This window comes from Rattus norvegicus, chromosome 4 (assembly GCF_036323735.1).
Source record: "Rattus norvegicus strain BN/NHsdMcwi chromosome 4, GRCr8, whole genome shotgun sequence".
Lineage (NCBI taxonomy): Eukaryota > Metazoa > Chordata > Mammalia > Rodentia > Muridae > Rattus > Rattus norvegicus.
Window position 1 is genome coordinate 33,715,367 of NC_086022.1, and position 17,490 is coordinate 33,732,856.

Sequence of the window (17,490 nt, forward strand, 5' to 3'; positions counted from 1 at the left end):
TTTCCCACTGCTATAACAAAACACTTGACAGCAGCTATGTCATCAAGGAGCTGTGCATTCTGATTCGGGGTTGGAGGGCAGGGTGTACCACAGTGAAAAGGATGGTGGCCATCTCACAAGGCAGCTGGTCACACTGCATCTGCAGGCAGGAAGCAGAAAGATGCATGCTGGGGCTTGGCTGACTTCCTCCTTTTTACTTTGTTGAAGACGCCAGCCCATGGGATTGCCTACATTAGAGTGGGTTTCCCCACCTCCATTAAGCTTCTCTGGGAACACCTCCAGAAGTGTATTTCATGGTGATTCTCAAGCTGGTCCACTCGGTGATGAAAGAATCTTCAGATTTTATTTACTACTACTGGGAAAGACAGAGAGAGACCATGCACAGTCCTGGAACAACTGTTTAACTTTGAGGATGAAAGTGTTAAATGGCCCTTCTTAGACCAGCCCAAATATGAACTGACTGATGGACTTGAACACACACACACACACACACACACACACACACACACACACACACACCACAAAAGTACGAATAAGACTATCTTCTCTCTAAAGGAGAAATGGCCCATGAAGGAAAAATCAAATATTAAAAACAGAATCATGGCATTCCAGAAAATTTAAAACTTAATTCCAAATTCTATTAGATAAAAAACCAAAACTTAAACATGCCAGAAAGACAGAAATAGAAAAAAAATACAACCTGGAAATTTGCAGATCGTAACTATTTGACAGAAACGTAATGCCCAGAGCATATAGAGAGCTCTTGTGGTGTAGAAATACCAAGCTGTCTCCAGATTCTAGTTGCTTGCTAATTCTGTACAGAAGGCCACTTCATCCACAGGCCTTAATGTATATTGAACAAATAATTTAACTTGGAAGAAAATCAGGAAAACGGCATACTAAATACAGTCTCTCTATGGATCCTTCTGGGAATGGTAAGCAGGGGCATTTTTTTTTCTTAATAGCCACTGTATTTTCTTATGTTTCCTTCAACCTTTTCCGAACTAAAATTAATTAAGACTAGATTATATTTAGCGGAAATTTGGAAACTAAATGGCCCATCTGTCTGTGTGAGAACACAGACTCAATATTATTTTTCTTCCTAAAAAGAATCTTGGCCCACCTCTTGAGTGTTGGACTATAAGTTTCTCCAAAAGAGGTCGCTCCTGACCAGTGTCTGACGCTACGTCCCTCTGGGACACTGAGGTAGCTGATGAACTCCAGGACTATCAGCTGTGGATCCCACATAGTAATCATTTATGGGTTTGGCTGTAGCAAATGCTTTGGAATGGAATATTAAAAACGTTCATTTCGTTACTTCTTCTAATTCTTTAAAATTTATCTGTATTTAACAGGAAGCACCTTAAAGGAGGAGGGACTTGTTTTGGCTCGCGGTTCCGGTACAGCTCACCGTGATACAGAAGGCGTGGCTGAAGTACTGAGACCGTTGTTAACACTCAACTGGCTTTCTCCCCGACCCCCAGACTCCTGCTCTCCATTTGGTCTAGGGCAGTCGTCCAGGGGAAGGTGCCATCCATATTCAAATGAGGTTTTTTGCAGAATGTAAGGAGGTATAACAACTTTAATCCCAGCACTAAGCAGGCAGAGACAGGAAGATCTCCGTGAATCTGAGACCAGACTGATCAACAAAGTGAGTTAGTTCCAGGCTCACTTGACATATTTGACAATCAAACAACCAATGGGTGGTCTTTCCCACCCAGGTAATCTTCCAAAACGCAACCTACAGATACACCCAAAGAAAGGTACAGCACATCAGAATTAAACTAGTCGCAGTCCTAGCAAAGATCGCCTGGACAATAACTTGTTATTATCCAGAATTTCTGTCATGTTTGCAGTTCGTCCTACAGAACAACTCTTTTAAAGTCACCGCTGTGTCGCTGAGAACCTTGATTATGTCTCAGTGAACTCTTTTCCTGAACTTTCAATGGCTTCCCTCTGGCCACGTTCGAGTGCTTATTTAGTTTCTTTGCTAACTAACGTCTCGTGGATTACCTCATAACTTGGCTTTCAAGTTTTACAGATACCAACTAGAAGGGAACGTTGTGTGTCCCATAGAACGGGGGTGGGGGTGGGGGCGACGGTGTGTATTCACCTCGACCTCATTCTCGATCGTTCTCTCTCGTCGATTTCAGATGAGGTCACTTTACCTGGTCCTCACCCTCTCTAGAAACAAGGCAGCCTGTGGTCTGTAGACAACAGTAGTCAGAACGAACAAGGGACCACAGTCACAGGCGGCCGTGCGTGGACCGCAAGCCCTCAGAGCATGCCTCTGTAGCAAGTCTTTCAGTCTCCTAAACACAGTGCTGGAAGTTCCCCTCATCCTCCTCATTACACGTGGGCCCTCTTTCTCAATCAATTTTAATTTCTCTTCTTTCTTTTTCTCTTTAAATTACCATCAATTCTAATAGTATTTCTTTCAGTTCTCCCCACCCCCAACTGCAACTGCCAATACTGTTTCCCTCATGGAAATTGTAGTCCTAAAGACCAGATGCTGAGTCACACTCAGCCCACAAATGGTGGTACACACTTGCCCTCACAGCAGAAGGGGGCCCTCCTGTGTGCTAGCTTACTGTTTCTCTGCCATATCCTCACATCACTGCCAGCTCTTCCCTCACTTCTGTATGCCAGTGCACCCTGAAAGAGTGAGGGCTGGGGCTGGAGAGATGGCTCAGTGGTTAAGAGCACTGCTCTTTCAGAGGTCCTGAGTTCAATTCCCAGCAACCACACGGTGGCTCACAACCATCTGAAATGAGATCTGATGTCCTCTTTGGGTGTGTCTGAAGACAGCTACAGTGTACTTACATACAAATAAATAAATTCTTGAGAGAGAGAGAGAGAGAGAGAGAGAGAGAGAGAGAGAGAGAGAGAGAGAGAGCATTTCTCTTGCTTGTGGCTTAGTTTTCTTGGCTCTGGAAGGAACACCTTCTTCCTTTGGTGACCCAACATTACTGCCTTTAGATGGGCTTGAATCTGTGGATGTGGAATGTGTCACCTATGACAAAGTAGGCAGAAAAGAAGTGGCTTCCTCACAGGGATCAGGAAAGAGCGTTCTAGAAGATAAAACAAGATCTGGGAAATCCACATCTCATTAAAAATTTTCTTTAAAGGAAAATGATTTTTTAGTGATGGGGGTCAGTGGACAAATCAAACTAAGTTTATCAGTTTGCATTTCTCATAGTAAAATGCTGGTTCCCCTCCCTGTATCCTATGTGACCTAAAGGTTTATAATTCTGTTAGACATCTATAAGCATGTTTGTATAATAGGGATGATAACCCTTTTCTAATTTTGAAAATTCCATCCCCAGTTTCTATTTTCCTTCTATTTTGGTTAAATTTTAATTAAAAATATACTTGAGCAGTCTCAATTAACCTGGACCCCTGAGATCTCTCAGACACTGGATCACCAACCAGACAGCACACACCAGCTGAGATGAGGCCTCCAACACAACACAGCAGAGGGCTCCCGGGTCTCGGCACGGTCAGAGAAGATGTACCTATCCCTCAAGAGACTGGAGGCCTTAGGAAGTTTAGAGGGCTGGTGGGGTGGGTGGGGTGGGGACATCCTTGTGGAGACAGGGGTAGATATGGTATGTGGAACTCGGGGGGGTGGGTGGATGGGGAGGGGAATAAAATCTGGAGTGAATAAATAAATAAATAAATAAATAAATAAATAAATAAATAAATAAATAAAATCCACTTGAGCACATCTCCAGTTCGTGAGTGTTCTCTTAGGCTCTTCTCCGTGTGAAGGTTTGTCTTGTCCAACTTCTATGTGATGATTTTGTTTTGTCTTATTATATTTTCGTTTTGTTACATGTCATCAGTATCTCTTAGAAGCCTGCTCTTTTCTAATGAGAGACAGAAAGGGAGTACGTCTGGATGGGAGGTTGGGGAGGAGGAACTGGTAAGGGGAGAGGGAGGAGTAAGCAGAATATATTATATATGACAAATGAATCTATTTTTCAATAAAAGGGAAAAAAGAAAACATGAAAAGACATGAAAAAGTAAAATCCACATTATGAGTATTCCATTCTGCGAAGATTTTTGCCACGCAGGGCCTCTAGAAGCTGGCTGCCTCTTTTCTCTGGCATATGGCCAGAACAGTATTCTTTAGAGAAGAATATGTTGCCTCTAGGACTTAAAAAGAAAAACACTCCAGACCAAGCTTGTTTTCCTCCTTTGCAGTAGAAGATGTTAGGTACGGGGATGTATTCTTTATTTCAACGAACACGGCTGGGTCCAGTGCTCATTGCTGGACTCCTAGGTTTCACCTAACCACCTGGCCTATTTTTAAAGGTCATTACCCATAGCCCAGAGCATGTGTATCTTACCAAAGTGTGAGCAGGGTTCTGTCCTCAAAATAGTATACTCCTGTGAGAATGTGTGCCTGCAACGTATAGATGTATAGACCACCCAGAATGCTCAGATTGACACAGGGTGACTTACTACACTTGTGTCAAATGAATACCTGTGTGTGTGTGTGTGTGTGTGTGTGTGTGTGTGTACCAACTATTTCCAGTCGAATAGAAAAACATATATATAAAATCAGTGGACAAGTATGTGGCTCTTTAACAGTCTGTTCTAGTACTGAAACCCTGTCTAGTACAACACGGATGACCTTGGTTGTTCCGTGGTTGAGTCTGATGAGTGACTGACACTCCTCAGGAACTATGTAATATCTAATCATGCACTATTATAGTTTCTCTATAAATTTTCTACGAAAGTCTCATGTGTGACCTGTTGGTAGAGCCCATCACTGAGAGCTTATTGGATCCCAAGGCTTCAGACCTAATTTAAGATAAATTCATAATTTAACAGCATTATTAGGGGGTCATGGAAACTTTCAACGGTAAAGCCTGGGTGAAGGAAGTAACCACTTGAGGATGGATCCAGCTGATGTCGGACGGACGGAAACTCTAACGCTGAGAGTCAAAGCATATCATTCTTCTATTTAACCAAGTTGATTGGGTATAGTTTTAAAAATGTGGAAACAGGACAAATCAAAGTACCACAAAACCCCATTTTGGGGCACTGGAGGACAGCTACACTAATATCCACCATTACCCCAAATATAAGAATTGTTTGTAACTCACCCTCACAGCCACTGGAAAGTCTGTCTTCCACTCACACGCTTATGATATAGTTCTTATTACATGGGCAAAGATCCAATTGAGGGTAACCCAGAAGCCAAGTAAATTCTACTGGTACTACTCACGGGATAAGCGCTGAGCATATCTGTGAGACCTGTAAACTCAGGCTAGCTTGAACCTTGGCTACTTAATCCCTGGGTGGCCCACCTCCACCTCCACAAGTAGAGTTATACTTAGAGTCTCTAGGTGTCAATGTCAAATATTCTTCAAATGCCTGGTTATTTTCTCTTCTCACTGAAGCAACTGCATGACTGTTTAATGTTCGTAGAACTGTATGGGGAAAAGAGCGAAGATATTTTTACAGTCAGTGGGTTCCTGATCTGAATTCCAGGTCTGGAAATTAAACAAGACATTCTGACATTCCTCTAAACTGGTGTTCTTAATCTCTGTTCCTTCAGTCCTGGTTTCTTATCCTAAATGCTGACTAACTGACTGGCATGGTAGCTCCCAGCCTGTTGGTAGCTGTCTCTCCTGCTCCTTCTCACCAACACCCATAACTGTCCCTAAGACTTTGGATCACCTTCTGAGACTTCTGGGACTTCACCTGGCCTCTATTTCGGAGGCCAATAAGCATCCTTAGTCCCTTTCTATGACCCTAACCTACAGTTTAGGGTCCCGGATATTCTTTATGGGTCCTGACTTAATGTCACAGACCTACCTTGACTGAGTACTTACAGGTCTCTGGAGCTAACATTCAAGTTACTAAACCCTGAAATTACTGCTCCGCTGTGTTGTTTCTGCATCTCAGGATATGAGGTCCTCTCTGGAAGTTCCCAAATAGACTCTGCAGCTTTAAAACCCAGTCCATGGCTGTTAACGACCCTGAATTTCTCCACATCATCTACAGAACGCTCTTCACTGTTCTTAGTCTTCTCGAAACTTTCAAACGTCCCAATTACCACACTTCTAAGGGCTCTTTCCTCCTCCAGGACATTTGATCAAATCAACGTCAGCGAAAGCTTTGGCAATTATGCCATCATCTTATGCTAAGTAGCCGTGATCCATGTTCTACTTAATAATGGCTCTTCATCGACAATTGAGCAGAGCACTCTGGCCTCCTAAAGTAACTCCTTTTCTTCTTTTTCCATCATATTCTCAGACTGCCCCGGCTGCCAGCTATGCACCCAGAGAGCAGAAGGAATTAGATGTCCAAGAGATTGGCTATGGGAAATACTCAAGGCAGAGAAGGGAGAAATGGCGGAGCAGGGGTCAACAGAGGAAGCCCCCCGTGCAGGTCTACCACTTACACACAGAACAGTGTGTGGGCCAGGATCCCCAAGAAGGCATGTCACAACAGTGTCATCATGGTGAGGGTGGCAGGGACCCTAGAACTAAGACTTATACTGAACAGTTCTACGGTGAGTTCGTGCCCTTGTCATGCCTAGTCATGGCTGGGTTCAGTAGCCACAGCCGGTCAGAATTTCTAATAACACCAAGGCTGACCCCAAGGTTTAAAGTGGTGGTTATCCATCCACTGCCATCCCCACAGTGCCTCTGTAGTCGGCGTCTCTGAGCAGCATCCATGACAATCACAGTAACACACTTTGGCTGAGCAGTCAAAGATCTCTGGAGCTAACAAACAAGTTATTAAATCCTGAAAACAAAAATCAAAAAAACAGCAAGGGGTCATTGATAATTCATAATAACGATAAGACAGAATTTACAATTAAGTTCTCATGCTCCATCCAGAAACCAGAAGAAAAAGATGAGATAGTCATATATGTGTGAGAATTAATAACAGAGAGGACATAGTATTTTAATAAGCAAAGAATGGAGGGAAACAAAATAAAATTTATTTTCATCTCCAACGTAGAAGGAACGGCTTAGTCATACAAACAAAAGAAAAGAAAATTCACGCAATCATAATATTTGCAAAAGAGAACTATTTCTCTTAGTCAAAAAAAAGCTCCAAACAAAATTAAAAAGTGAATTAAAAAATTAATGAGTTTATTTTTAATATCCTTACATAAGGGTTTTTATTTTTTTTAAAACAAGGCATTCTAGTTTGTACCACACTGTACGGCAGTTCATTTCAGCATGTTGGTCTCCATTTCATAACCGACTAGCTGGGCTACAGTGAAGCAACCGATCAAAGCTTGTCCTTCTACAAACAGCCTGCTGATAGTTTATGTTTATTTCACTGATTCTTTTTTCTTTTGAAATGTGCTACCACGGGCTTTCCATCACCCCGTCTGTGTTATGTGGGACCCCACAATGTAGGGATGAATGTTTAGAGCCCCATCTGTCCATGACTGAGAGTAAATTCTAAGGCTTCCCTGGAGAAACTCTACTAGCCCTTAGTGTTTCCCACAGCTCATCCTGGTGTGCTAGTAAGATAGCCTTAAGGTGAGGGTTTTAGCATCCAGACGAAAGCTTTTTGTCACCCTGTGTCCCCTAGCAGCAAAGGCCTAAATTTGCAAAGTCAGTGAATCAAACAAAACAGCCACATGGCTGACACTGGTCAGAGTTTTACACTTTCACATGTACTCTGATAGCTTACTTTTGAGTCCTATTACTTGTGTCTCAGTTTACTTATTTCTATCGCTCGCTAACGTCGTGATTTATTTTTCTCTTCTATGTTGTAATCGTCTAGTTTTTAATTCCTTTCTACCGCCTTGAGTCTTCCACACATGGCTACGGCCATGCCCTGGTTGTCTTTCTCCCTTTCTCCACAGTTCTAATGTAATCGGAACAGGGCCATGAATAAGAGCAGACAGTTGAGGAGACAGAAACTTAAATTGCAGTGATCCCACCATGAAGTAAGTGCACGCTTCATTTATGAGAAGAATCTGACCTTAAAAATATCAATGGAGAGATCAGTTTATCACTCAGTGAGATCAGAAAGAAGGTACCAAGGGATCGGCATTCCTCCCAGAGTCTCCCGGGTTCTGGTTATCTTTAAAATGCCAGAGGAGACAGAAAGTCTGCAGAGATGGGATTGTATGCGGGAGCCAGCACCTGCCACTAACCTCTTCTTTCAAAAACAAGATACTTTGTTGTGTAACTACCAGCACCCCACCACTAACTTCTTCCATGGACAAAATATTTTGTTATGTACTTATTTTTATATGGGAATGGATTTTGATAGTTCAAAATATAAAAAAAGTACTAAGGAGAAGTAGCATGAAGTTTCAGTTTTTCCTTGTCTGCCCAGTTCTTGTGGTGTCTACCATCCAACTCCATGTAGTTCATCTATTTATTAGCTTTCTGTGTTCTTGAAAATTTGTGTCACAGACAGCGAAGAAAATCGCTATTTTTTTTCCTCTCTAACATAAAACATACCAGAGTTTTGAGCTTTTTCTCACCTAAAAAATATTCCTTAATGTCTTTCTCTATTAAGGTACTACCTTTCCATTGAGAGAGAGAGAGAGAGAGAGAGAGAGAGAGAGAGAGAGAGAGAGAGAGCAAGAGAGAATATGTGTGAGTGTATATACATATGAGTCTGTGTGTGAGAGCCAGTTGTGTGTGTGTGTGTGTGTGTGTGTGGTGTGGTGTGTGTGTGTGTGGTATGTGTGTGGTATGTGTGTGGTATGTGTGGTGTGTGTGTGTGTGTGTGTGTGTGTGGTGTGTGGTGTGTGTGGTGTGTGTGTGTGTGTGTGTGTGTGTGAGTGTGTGAAAGGACAACTTTCAGGTGTCATCCACATTGGTTTTTTGAGATGAGATCTCTCCATGCCTAGAACTTTGCGTCTTAGGTTAGACCAGCTGTCCGGTCATCTAGAAATAGGCCTGTGTCTGTCTGCTTCCCATCACCATGCACCTTCATAGGTCACTATCCAACTGTGTTGGTTCTCAGGACTGAACTCGAGTCCTCACAATTGAAAAACAGGTACTTTATTATCATTGGGGCATCCCCTATAGCCCTCTGAATCTTTTCTTAAAACCATGGCGTAGTGTGGATGTAAATCATTGGCATGGGTAGCATTGCCACCATAATCTTTACTTATTGATGCTGTTAACCCCATCCAAATAATATCAAAAATGCTACAGCACAAATCACTTTGCTTGTGTGTCATTTCCACTAATAAGAGTGTGTAAGAGACATCATCAGGTGTGGAATCACTGAGTCGTAGGGAATGTGCACCTCTAATTTTATTCAGGGGGACTGCCCTCCTTGGGGACCTTCGGAATGTACACCTCCAAGAGCGATGCCTCATTGGTCTCTCAACACCGTAGCTCTAACTCAACGCTCTGCATAGCCAATGTTACTCTCAATATGAACAATTTGGTGTGACTGCTTGCCCTCTGCCTTAGTCCATGAGGCTACTCTAACAAAAAGGCTAACAGCAGAGTGGCCAAGAAGCAAAAAATTTATTCCTTTCACTTCTGAAGTCTGGGAAATCCTAGATCAAGACGTTGGCAGACCCTGTCTACAAGGTCCTAATGCCAGTTTCAGAGACAGCAGTCTTCTCTCCATGTCCCCATGGGGTGGAGGGGGTAAGGCATGAACATCTCCAAAGTCTCTCTTTAAGGTCGCTGACGTCATTCATGAGGGATTCACTTGTGTGCCTTCGCTACTCCACAAAGTCCTTGCCTTCTTATACCAATGCTTAGCAGCGTGCATTTCAGTATATAAATATATGTGTGGGTTGTACAGGCATCTAAACCTAAGTGCGTGCGTATCCATTGTTTCTTTTTCCCTTCTTACAAATTGTTAATAATTTTTTTATGTAGTTGAAAGATTAGCTCATTGTCAATGATGTAAAATATAAATACTTTTTCTCAGTCTGCCTTTTGTTTACTGTTTTGTTCTACAAGAAAAGATTTCTTTCAAAGAATAGATTGTGTCAATCTGCGGTCTTATGACTTTTGCATTTGAATACTTTTTGAATAAACAGAATTTCCCGTTCTTCTTTAACAAAGGAAGGTAATAAAGGAAAACTGGCAGTCCTGAGTGGTGTAGGCTAGAATCCAATTTAGTTTTGTTTCAGATGGCCACTCTGTTGCCAGAAACAATTTTTAAGCAGTCCACCTTTTCCATAAATGACTTCTTATTGATTATAACATGTACCTAGACCACTACGATTTTCATATTGTATCATTAACATTTAGGTAGCAACTTCCCACAGTGTTAATTATGGAGGATTCTAGTTTCTTTATCTCACAATAGACTATGAAATGTATCTATTACTGGTGAAAGACTCCTTCTCTATTTTTCTTTTTATTTTAATGAGAAACTTACTTAACAATTTTTTAAAGATTTATTTATTTTATTTATATGAGGACACTACAGCTGTCTTCAGACACACCAGAACAGGGTCCCCATTACAGATGGTTGTGAGCCACCATGTGGTTGCTGAGAATTGAACTCAGGACCTCTGGAAGAATAGTCAGCGGCCTTAACCCCTGAGCCATCTCTCCAGCCTGTCTACTAACAATTTTTATGCTTATTTTTTTCCAATTAAATTCAAAGTTAGTTTGTCTACTTTCAAAAATATCCTCATTGTACAGACGCATATACAAATACCTTCAAATCCAACCAGCTTTACTAACTGTAGGATAGATGATATCCTTTGTTCTTAAGCTCAGAGATGATAGAATGATAGACTTTTTTATTTATGCACCTTTTTTTTTTTTTTTTGGTTCAGAGCTGAGGACCAAACCCAGGGCCTTACGCTTGCTAGGCTAGCGCTCTACCACTGAGCTAAATTCTCAAGCTCCATGCAAGTGTTTTTATGGTAACCACAGTGGCTTTTTGAAATGTCCAGTTACATAAATTTTTGCAGGCCAATTTAATAGATGTTCTAGTTGCTGCTGTTTGGTTATTGCTTGGATGTGGTTTTGGAGGCCATTTTAAGCGAGGACATTTCCTTTGTATCTTGTAACACACACACACACACACACACACACACACACTAGACGGTTTCTAAAAAGCCATCTTTTTGACTCATTTGTAATTGTTTATTTGACCCCCTCAGATGTTTATATTTTTCCTTATATTGATAGCTAAGCCTACTCTTTTTATTTGCTTTTATTTTCTGCTTCTGGTGTCTCTGCATCACCAGGTTGTCGAGTTACTTTTGTTGTCTTGTCTTAGTAGCTGCTTGGGTCAGATCACCTCTGCCCTTCCCTCTCACAGCATGGATCCTACCAAGCAAACATCCGGCCGGGTTCTGTTTCAGAGTACTGGGTTCCATTTGTTGAAAGGAGAGTTAAGATTGTTGCTACTTTTCAGCTACAATAGGGATGACCATTTCATTGTATACTATTGGTTAATTAATTTATAGAACCATAGGATTTACAGCATTGAGTCGGATTTGCACTTTTTGTCCAGATTTCTGGCCGTTTCTGGATCTCCTGGAGAGATGTCTGTTAGGCTTACTCACTTCGCCGATGACGTGACTGGGCCCTGCCGCTGTTGACTTGGAGTCGCTCTTTGTACAGAGTGCGCGTCTCTTATCAGATGACGGAGCTGCAGACATTTTCCCAGTCCTTCAGAATTTCTGTTCACTTCCTTGATGGTGGCTGTTGATATGTGAACCTTAACTGACTCAGTTTCTTCCATATTCCTGAGCTTATGGTTTTTAAATTGATGCTTTGAGACCTTTTGAATTATTATTGTTTTTTTTATTTATTTATTTTATGTATATGAGTACACTGTAGCTGTCTTCAGACACACCAGAAGAGTGCATCCCCCATTACAGATGGTTGTGAGCCACCATGTGGTTGCTGGGAATTGAACTCAGGACCTCTGGAAGAGCAGTCAGTGCTCTTAACTGCTGAGTCATCTCTCCCACCCAAATTATTATTTTTATATAATTTCATTGGCATACATGGGACCGGTGTCACAAAGTCATTTTCACTCAGCTGTCCCATGTCCTACGACCGTCTTCACCCTCCACTCTTCCCTCGCCTGCCCCCTCCTCTCCCCTCTTTTCCCATCAGACTCACACCCAGCTTCATGGCCTAGATGTGTATATGACTTAAAGTATACGTATAAAATCTAGAACCTATAAATTCTTAGTACTAAATAGAAGTACATAGTACTTCTCCTTCTAACTCATCCTGCTTAGTATGGTAGCCCTCATTTATGTCCTTGTCCTTGCCAGTGTCATAATCTTATTCTTTATGACTGAAAAGAGAAAACTCCTTCATAGGGGGTGGGGATTTAGCTCAGTGGTAGAGCGCTTGCCTAGCAAGCACAAGGTCCTAGGTTCGTCCCTCAGCTCTGGAAAAAAGAAAGAAAACTCCTTCATGTGCACATATCACATTTTCTTTATTCACTCATCTGTGATCTTTTTTTCAACTATGGTACAAAGCATAAACTCACTCTTTCTTTTCGTCCCCCCTTTCAACTCAGATTAATACCGACCGTACCCTCATAGATGGTAAACAACCTTTCTACCACTGAACTGAATTCCTATCTTTTTTTTTTTTTTTTTTTGAGCCGAAGTCTTGCTTAATTAACCAGGTGCTCTCTCCCCGCCTCAGACTTCCAGGTGCCTAGAACTGCATCTGTGATTGCCCCACGGTAGCCTTAAACCACAATGTTTGCACGTGGCTCTCTTATCTTCTTACCATCGTTTGATAGGGGCTTTCTTTCACCACAGAATGGCTTTGAGGCTCTTTCAAAAACTCAGTTGATAAGAGGATGAGGGCCTGTGCAGAGGGCATGGAAAGATAATGCATTTGTGTGTGGAGGGGGCCTGGCCAAAGTACACTAAATAAACTTAGCAAGTCTCATAATGAAGCCCATTATTTTATATAACAAATATACAGTAGTAAGAAAATCGGTTGATGACTTAAAGTGCGTTTAGATACGAATTCAGATCTTTAGCTATGTCTGGATCATTTTAAAACAGCCACCTTCCAGAACTAGGGATGCATTACAGCTTAGTATTATACAGTTGGTATATTGCTGGCCTAACACACACAAAGTCCCAGTTCAATTCCATGCACCACACAAACCAGGTGTGGAGGTACACACACACACAAACACACACACACACACACACACACACACACACACACACACACACACACACACGTGATCCTAGCACTAGGGAAATGGAGGTAGGAGATCAGACGATGAAGAAGACTACCATGGTCATTAAGAGTGCTTTAAAAGACAAATCAGTCTGCAAAGTTCTGGCTTGACTGTCGTTCTCTAACCTATTTACCTTGAGAGTCATTTCTGGTAAGACAGATGTCACTTCTGCCATTTGCTAACTGCTATACATGTCAAAGTTTTTCAGTCCCCTGTTTCCTCATTCTTTCCTTTGCCTTTTTTTTTTTTTCCAGTGAGGTGTTTAAGTTACTTCCTTTTCCCACACATTCTATACCACACAGGCACACAGACAACCGCAACCACACCCCTCACACATAGAGACCACACACAAGACACATACACAAACACACACACACACACACACACACACACACACTACACAAAACCACACACATGCAGACACTCCTCTCTCCTTTCCGTGTGCTTTTCTCTGTCTTGGAGGTTGAACCCGGGCTTCCCAGGTGCTTCAGAGCAATCTCCCAGCATAACCCAGGCCTCTAAATTCACACTGTTAGCAACCGACAAATGTCTCTGTCTTCTTTTGTCTTCCTGATGTCATTGCCTAAACTTTTAAACACGATGAACATGCGGTGAGAATTTTCATTATCAACTTGGTTGCATTTGGAATAAACCAAAGGACACATTCTGAGGTGTGTCTGTGGGGGCACAGACCAGAGAGGTTTAACAGAGGAGGGAATGCCCATCTTGAATGTGGATAAGGACAAACAGATTGGGGAACGAGCAATCACCTCTTTTCCTGACTGTGGCTGCCACATGACCATCCTCCTCACACCCCTGCCACCAATACCTCCCCACCATGTTGAACCTTATCCTCAAACCACGAGCTTCTCTAAAGGGCTTTTGTCAGGTATTTTCTTAGAGCAATGAGTAAAGTCACTGATACAGTTCTCAGTCGTACGGATTAGTAATTTATCTCTTAACTCATTTACCTTTAAATCTTTGACTTCAAAACAAAACTACAAAGCACTGGCTTTCATATTTACCCATCACAAGAGAAGTAGCTTTTCTATTAACCTAGGTACTCACGGTCATTGAAGACAATGCATCACGGGGATTCAGGTTCCTGTTTTCTATCTTTGCCAGACAGACTACCCTTCAGCATTTGTTGGCAGTCGGCAATAATGATATTTAAACTCCCTCAGCTTTTATTTTTCTGAGAATGTCTTGATTTCTCTGCATTGTCTAATGGATACTTTTGTTTAGACACAGATCTTGGAAGTGACTGTGGTTGTTGTTCAAGTTGGGATAGTTATGAAGAAAATTACAGAAAGACTTCCATTTCCGGGATCTGATTTTTAGTGGCAATCTCACCTATTAAGGTGAGCTCAGAAGTGAACGATTATTTGGCTATTTTTATGTTGGTCTGTCTGTATGTTCGTCATGATTGCTTCCTACCAGAAGTGTCTTCACTACCAACCTTTTCCCTTTCTGTGCATTTGATGCTGGGGTGTGAGAGGGGGCAGAATAGTCAAAGATTTAGCTATCTCTTGAAAAGGAGACAACCAAGGGGACCCATCTGTACTTAGTGCAGAAAATGAGACTACTTCGGTAGATGAAGATCGTTAGCCATGTTTGGGACAGAATTTGGAGGTCTTTGTGTATTTGTAAGAACTAAATATTTAGGGTCAATGCACTGACCGGAAAAGTGACTGACTGCATGAATAGTGTCACTAAATATCATCCCTATATTTATAGTCTGTCCTATAGTTTTATGTGCTTTCCCCACACTAATTTAGGGCTCAGCTAATTGACTTGCTTGGTCAAATGCTAGCAAATGTGTCACAAGGAGTGACTTGAGAGACGTACATGTTGAGCACTTTAGTTTCTCCCCATCACATGTCATACCATGAGAACACATCCTGCCAGCCTAGTTCAGACAAGGAAGAAATTAGGCACGGCCAGCATCTGAGGCTGCTCTACATGTGCCAATGTCTTTAGTGGTCACCCAACACAAGGCTGAAGGGGAGACCCAGATGAGAGCAGAAGCATCCTCTGATGAAATAGATGACTCACGAAGACCTCCAAAAAGTTATTTAAGTCCACTAAGACTCAGAATGGCTTGTCTTTTCACATCTCAATGATAGCAGCAGATAACCATGTAACCAGGAAGAAAGAAGTAACTCAGAATAGCCCCTGCTTCATTTTAAGTTTTAAGTGTTCTGAATTTCTCACAGAGTAGACTTGACAAGCTGGTGAGTCATTCTGATGCAATGAGTGGACATGATTGATTTTATTTCTCGCCACGAAAGCTCTTAAGAGTCTAATCCAGGGCTCTCATCTATCAAGATGAAGCACTAGTGTATGCTGTTATGTCTCGGTAGGCGTTGCATGCATAGTAAGCGGAGCCTTCTCTCTCTTCATGGCTATAACAGTCTGTGAGTTCTTGGTCTCAACTTTCAGATATCTGAACACACACACACACACACACACACACACACACACACACACACACACACACACAAAGGGGTTAATTGTCAGCAATCACAACAACGAGAGATTACCAGAGGTCAGTTGGGTTATAACTTGTATTTACTTTTCCGATGTGTTTACTGCTCCAGAGGTCTGCTTAAGACAGGCTGTGTTACACATTCCTATGAAGAAGACCCCTGGACTTCCCTATTGATATCCATGGTAGAACCTTTGAACACTCTTTGACCAAGACAACATGATGGCTAGCTAATATTTGACCATCTGCTGTAGCTCATAAGGTTTGTTTCAGAAGACTGACAAAAAAAATTGACAGGTGGCATTGAAAACTCCCAAGATGTCACATTTACCCTGTTCTTGTCCCTAGAAGAGATTTCATCTTTCTGACAGGAAATAAAAATGCTCAAAATAAAAAGAAATCTTGCATTCATCCTTTATGTCTTCACCAACACAATGAAAGAAACAAAAATACATTCACAAACTAACACCCACCGTGATATTGGAAGCTCTCTTGAGTCCTCCGTTCCCTAATTCATGTGATATAACTCATCAGAAAGTTTTAGTAGTTCTATGTTCAAATGAGGAGCGCGTCTGAGCCTAAAGCGTCCTCAGCTCGAAAACAGTTGATCCTCTGCCTCTTCATTGATTTCTTGTCCTTTCATCCAGCCTTCAATTTTTGGTCACAATGTTATTTTTACTATTTTTTTTAAAAATAGCTTGGCGTATTTGGGTGTGTCACGGTTTGCACGAGAAAAGCCAGAGGACAACTTTCAGTAAATGGTTCTCTCCTTCTATTCTGCCTGTTGCCAGAAACCTAACTCAGTTCTTCAGGCTCAAGGGCAGGCACCTATGCTTGCTGGAGCAGCCCTGGACAGCGTTATTTTTAAGAAGTTAACCTCTGAGGTAATTACAGAGGGGCACAAACTTTAAATTTAGTAAACAATCCAGATAAACTAGGATTTATCAAATGTTGGTGTTTTACCAAGCTGTGTTCATCCGTTTTCATTCAGTTTGTAAGGTAGATGAGGATGAGTTGTGGACATGATTTCACTCTGCTTCTAAATCATTTAGTATAAATCTTTTTTAAAAAACAGTAAGCATTCTATTACATTACCTGTTTAGTCATCAAAACCAGGGATTTATTATTGATTGAATTCTATTATCTGATAAGTAGGCCTTATTTGCTTCTGATTCGGAATTCAGTTGGAGACCACAGTCACTACCACCATGTCTCCATTGTCTTCTGTAATCTGGAATTCCTGTCTTGGTGACATGAGCTCGGAACTTGGGAAGGACAAGACTGGTTATCGTGTTGCAGGTCTTTAAGTTTAATAGTATCATATTCCTCCTGTTTAGTCCCAGGCAGCCATTTTGCCATATAAACCACAGAAGTCTGTGAAACACCTATATTTAACCAACTGTTCAACATCAGCATGAATACTAGTAGACATGACACATTGGCCTCTTGATGGGGCATGTTGAAAATGGTGGTCCTCATTCCTAATAGCCAAAAGCAGAAAGCTAATCACATATCTACATTTAAAAAGAAGAAGAAGAAAAAGAAAGAACGGAAAAGGAAGAAGAACTGAGTCACTGGAACAAGTGCCAATAGCAGATATAGTTTTTATCGATTCATCTCTACGTGGTTTAGGGTGTAAAATGGTATTATTTGTATCATCTAGGGGTTTGGAAATGGGTTAGTTTTCTCCGTTGATTAAAGAATTAAAAGGCAGAAAAAAAATTGAAAGCCAGGCAAAGCTTCAGTTCATTCAGAGAGGAAACAAAAATCACATTTAAAAGGCAGAGACCAGGGCAGGGAAGCTCTGAAGCTGTGCAGAGGAGGAGAACAGAGGGGAGCAGGAAAGA